A 6814-nucleotide genomic window follows, 5' to 3' on the forward strand; every position below is an offset into this window, starting at 1 on the left:
AGAGGAAAAAGAGAAGATAATGATGACGATGCTGGAGAGAGTTCGCGTAAGAAAATATATTTATCATAATTCCATCTTATTGTTCACAGCTTCATTATGGAAGATAGTACTCAATCACTAGTTTATTAATCATCAGCTTTCTGGTATATGATATATGAAGTTCACAATTTAAGGGAAGTCTGTCTCATTGTTATGATTATTTAAAGTGTCAATAACAAGAATTGAATATTATGGAGAGAGTTTGTAAAGATCCTTTGATGATACAATGATATTGAAGACTTTTGGAATACTTTAAAATATCAATGTCCCTCAATAACATACTTAATTTTACCACTGAGCTTTTCACATCATTCTTTTCTAATATCTCTCCTTCATCTATCTTCCTTATATAGTTAATATATCGCTATAAGAAATATACTGAAATTTTGATAGGACACTAAACGCTAGATATCTCGCTATTTTTCTCAGTGGCTCTGAATATATCCAGTAATTACTTTTAAATGTGTAAGTAAATTATAGAATTTTTATGATAAGTTTTTCTATGAACACCATAGATATAAGTAATGCATGTATTGGTTTAAGGCAATGTCTTTCTCAAATTATATTCTTATTTGATATGGACAAAATATCTTTTTTTTATTTGTGAAAATGTTTCTCTAATATCCCATATTTTTCTGATCTTCCCCCTTAAATAAAGATTTTATTTTCTTTCCATTAATTTATTTTATAAGGATATACTTTCCAACCAAAACATAAAGATTATTTTCAGTGTAACATGAGTCGCATATAGGATATTATTTTTCTTTGTTATAGAAGCTGAACTAGAATCTGGCGGTGAAACTTTTCATAATAATTTCACAATAATTTAAACTTTAAGATAAATCAATTTTTCGTTGATCCCAACAGCCATATATATATATATATATATATATATATATATATATATATATATATATATATATATATATATATATATATATATATATATATATATATATATACATACATATATATATATATATATATATATATATATATATATATATATATGTATATATATATATATATATATATATATATATATATATATAAATATATATATATATATATATATATATATGAATATATATATATATGTATATATATATATATATATATATATATATATATATATATATATATATATATATATATATATATATATATATATATGTATATATAAACATATATACACATACTTATATATATATATAAATACTGTATATATATATATATATATATATATATATATATATATATATATATATATATATATATATATATATATATATATATATATATATATATATATACGCGTGTAATTGAGGGTGTGTGTCTATTCCCGAACCATATAATTTTATTTTTGTGATGCTCAGCCAACTGGAAAATACGCACTATTAAATCGTTTTCTCTTTATTAACCTTCATATCTAAATCAGTTACCATATCTAACTCATTTGGGGAACTAATTCCATTCAATTAACTCCATGAAGGGCTCAACTCGTAAGATTTTGAGGAATTTGTAAAAAAATAGCAACATATTACAATGATAAAACTTGGTAGATAAATTAGATTCGTTAAAACGATATACGCTCACCTAAACTAATTTTCTATGAATTTTGTTTGTAATTTTTTTTTTCACGTTGAGAAACACAATCATCAGAGAGAGAGAGAGAGAGAGAGAGAGAGAGAGAGAGAGAGAGAGAGAGAGAGAGAGAGAGAGAGAGAGGAAGAGAGAGAGAGAGAGAGAGATTATCCTAATACGTCCTAATATTCACGAGTAACGTGTCTTATATATACATATATATATATATATATATATATATATATATATATATATATATATATATATGTATATATATATATATATATATATATATATATATATATATATATATATGTATATATATATATATATATATATATATATATATATATATATATATATATATATATATATATATATATATAAATATATATATATATATATATATATATATATATATATATATATATATATATATATATATATATATATTTATATATATATATATATATATATATATATATATATATATATATATATATATATATATATATATATATATATATATATATTGGGACATGTAATTAACAATCTATTAAAAGATTTTGGTAGGTTGTGTGAAACTCGGTTTCTATGTACAATACCAATTAATCGTTTAATTGGAAAGATATTTGCAAAAAAAACGATCACCCGAACTCCTTGAAATTAATAACAGATCCTTTTTTCCTGGAGACCTTTTACAGGTTTAAGAAAATCGGCAATGCATGGATACCATCTTTCGAAAACTGACACCTACTTATGATTTTTGCACTATCATTGTCAACATCTATGTATATAACTTACTTGTGGATTGTAACCAGCCTCTCAGTGAGAGAGAATGGGTGGCTGGCGTGGATAAAAGGATACAAGCTGAAATAAAGTTTATCGAAAAGTATTTTGAAATCCGAAAAAGTTGAGTACGAGGATTTTCACAACTATTAAAACTAATGTTGAATTTCTGTTTGAACTTATTTTGTGATGATATTCAATAACCATCCATATCTTACCTAATCATTCAATTATACTGTATATTCTCTTTTTTGTGGTCCACTACAATATAGATGCGTTAATTGCTCTGTATCTTGTTCTATATATATTATTTAAACAAAACTTTTTAACATTTTAATGCCGGTTTTATTAAGCTTAGATCAAACTGAAATACAATACAACTTTAATGCTATTAAACTAGAAATTCTTAACGCTATGGCTGCTTCTAAGAGATTAAAGAAGAGACAAAGTTAAATGAATTATTGACATTCCGAATATTCCCCCTTGTCTCTGGAATCCTCAAAAGCGAATATGTGACTGGTAGTAGATTTGAATATGCGAGTTCCTTATTGATGAACTGAATCATAAAACAGAGTTGTACAATTTGGAAATACGAACATGGTAGGGAACAATGAAAGATTCCCTTATATCTGAATTGATTTTTATTGTGAAGACAACAGATGTCAGAATATAGCTGAGTTATTCCCAAAGAGAGAGAGAGAGGAGAGAGAGAGAGAGAGAGAGAGAGAGAGAGAGAGAGAGAGAGAGAGAGAGAGAGAGAGAGAGAGAACATTGATAAGGATAAAACCCCATAGGGGTTAGGATTACCATGTCGAGGTAAGATTACATCCAGCTTTGTTCTGTTATTTTTCTCCCTCTTTTATCTACATTCTAGAACATAGTGGTGACCCAAATCGAGTAGCATTGGACATATTTCAATACTCTTGTCAACAGATGCTACTGAGTGTTACCGATCACACCTATTTATTCCCCTTCCCATTATAGATAGCAATAGTGTGTATATTTGTGTGTGTTTTGAGAGAGAGAGAGAGAGAGAGAGAGAGAGAGAGAGAGAGAGAGAGAGAGAGAGAGAGAGAGAGAGAGAGATTGTGGGGAAGCTGTGTGTTATTACGATACAATCACAATATTTTGCTATTACATATGATTACTTTTGCAACATGTAAGTTCGTTAAATGGAACCAGATATTCAGAAGGTAATACGTCATTCTTGCTACTAATAACATAATATAAATGTATAATTTTTTTGGTAAATTTACCGTTTTATTTTTATTTTTATACTGTTTTGAGCATACTTGGTTAGGATACCCTTATTCCTTTGGCTACTATTAAAATAAAAGAATTGGCATACTAATAATAATAAAAAAAAAAAAAAAACAATAGTTAAAACGATAAATAGTCCTATATGGATTACATGTTGAAAATAAAGTATGCGTGTGCCAAAAATCTTAAAAGTTCTGTTCTGGGAATCTATTCATAGCCAGTGAACGTGATAAACCCAACACAGGATAAAACCGATATAACAATCTGCGGAGTGCTTCGTCGGGTTTGCTGTTGCTATTGGAAAACAAACTGATAAAAGAAAAATAAATAAACGAATCCAAATTGACTATGAAAGTACATCTAATAGTTTTCATCGTAAAACAAATACATCAATTTAATATGGTCGGTTTTATTATTTTTTTTATATTATTCTTTCTGTTCTTTCCATTTTGGTTGAATGGGATTGTTTGATTATTTTCTGTTTAATCATATTTATATAAAGAATAATCACGATTCATTGAAAATAAAAGAGCGGAGGGATATTGTATTAAAAAAAATCGTACATATAATTTATGTTTATTTTGTCCCCCATATATTTTTTGTTTAATCATATGTTTTCTTGTTGATACTCTGGAGTAGCGCAAAAAAGGTACACTATGTTAATACCTCTTCAAATCTAGAGGGATTAAAAAAAAAATGCAATTATCTTGAATAACCAACAAACATGATTTTGACAATCTCTTTGTTCACGACAAACATAGTTATTTTTTTTACTTCTCTTATTATGGCATAATAATAATAATAATAATAATAATAATAATAATAATAATAATTATAATAATAATAATAATAATAATAATAATAATAATAATAATAATAATAATAATAATAGAGAATACCAATAAAAAATGATAATAATAATAATAATAATAATAATAATAATAATAATAATATTAATAATAATAATAATAATGATAATAATAATAATAATAATAATAATAATAATAATAATATTAATAATAATAATAATAATAATAAAGAATACAAATTAAAAGAAAATAATAACAATAATAATAATAATAATAATAATAATAATAATAATAATAATAATAATAATAATAATAATAATAATAATAATGATAATAATAATAAAGAATACCAATAAAAAAAAAAATAATAATAATAATAATAATAATAATAATAAAGAATACAAATTAAAAGAAATAATAACAATAATAATAATAATAATAATAATAATGATAATAATAATAATATTAATAATAATAATAATAATAATAATAATAAAAATAATAAAAATAATAATAATAACAAGAAAAAAAACATCATAATAATAATAATAATAATAATAATAATAATAATAATAATAATCTATATATCTTTTGAAATGGTAGGCCACAAAAAAAAAAAAAAAAAAAAGAGGAATTTTTCTTCTTTTCATTCTTCCCGGCTTGACGAAAGACGTCACACCCCCGTTCCCTTTTTCCCACCACAAATAATACTTTATATGTTGAACACCTATCGCTGCTGCCTCAGCGGTCACCAAGTCAACCCGAGGTAACAACAGGGCCTATCTGAACTGTCACAGTCACTCATCATATATTTCTATTTCTAGAACGCTCTTCTTCCTCTCTTACATCTATAATTCTGTCATCTAGGGCTTTCTCCACTCCATACATACACCCGAACTTTGGTCTTCGTCTTGTACTTCTCCCACTAACTCTTGCATTCATCGCCTTGAGCTGACACCCATTTTTCTTCCTCTCTATAAGGCCAAACCACCAAAGCACGATCATATCCACTTTAGTTGCTAATTAATTTCACACACCGTTTTCATCATCACTACTTCGTTCCTATCCTATCCAATAGAGATATGCCAGCCATACTCCTTAGACACTTCATCTCAAACACTTTCAATTTTTGCGTCTCGGTCATATTCTCACAAGTTCGATCTATATATTTTATTGGCTATTCACCATAGAAACCTCAAATACATTATAAAATTACACAGCGGTCCAAATACATAAACTCATTTCACAAATCACATTTCTTAAAATAGGAAAACCAAATAAAAAAAAAACTGCATTCAAAACAAATGGCAACAATAATTATTATCATTATTTCAAATAACAAAAACGAGATCGTATCGAATGCGTTTAGAATATACAATTATATAACAAAGAGCAAAAAAAAAATTAAAGTAGACAAATAAACATGACTAATTCACATTGGACAGGAAACACATTTAAAGTGTACAACAGAAGTAAACACTTCCCCAAAATAAAGTCCGCCTGGCGAGGCACAATGAGAGTGTTTTTATCTTATTATTTAGAAACATGAAATTAACCTAGCCATATAACAAAGATTTGCATATTATGATCTTTCTACCATTGATGAGGTATTATACTGGATGCAAATCTGGTAGACCCTGGGGCAAGGTTTGATTACATGGTGCTCAATTTGTATATGGCCACACATATACAACCTCTCCCCAACAGGTAACTGGCCCCTCCCTCTTCTGTTCCAACGGCCAACCTCAATAGCAAGAGGATGGGAATTCAGTCTTAACAATAATAATAATAATAATAATAATAATAATAATAATAATAATAATAATATTAATAATAATAATAATAATAATAATAATAATAATAAAAATAATAATAATAATGATAATATCGGATATAGGTTTGACTTTTTAGCCAAGCAAAAACATTTATTACTAAAGAGATTTCCACATGTGCTTGAGATCCTATGATAGATTAAAATTCAATTTCATAGGGTATTTTTATTTTTTTTCTGATATGTATATATATATATATATATATACATATATATATAAATATATATATATATATATATATATATATATATATATATATATATATATATATATATATATATATATATAAATATCTACCTCATACTTGGGATCGAACGCTAGCCCCTTCTAATGAAAGGCCAGGTCGAAACCAACCATGCCACGAGAGCCCATAAAAGGAAATCCGAACCTGACGCTAATCTAGCTGTCCGAGGATTTACCTGGCGAGACATCAGTCTCTTACCAGCGAGTTTTACCCGATTTCCCCGGGCTACCACGTGACACAATTGGTAGTAATTCATT

Source organism: Palaemon carinicauda, chromosome 2 (assembly GCF_036898095.1).
Source record: "Palaemon carinicauda isolate YSFRI2023 chromosome 2, ASM3689809v2, whole genome shotgun sequence".
Lineage (NCBI taxonomy): Eukaryota > Metazoa > Arthropoda > Malacostraca > Decapoda > Palaemonidae > Palaemon > Palaemon carinicauda.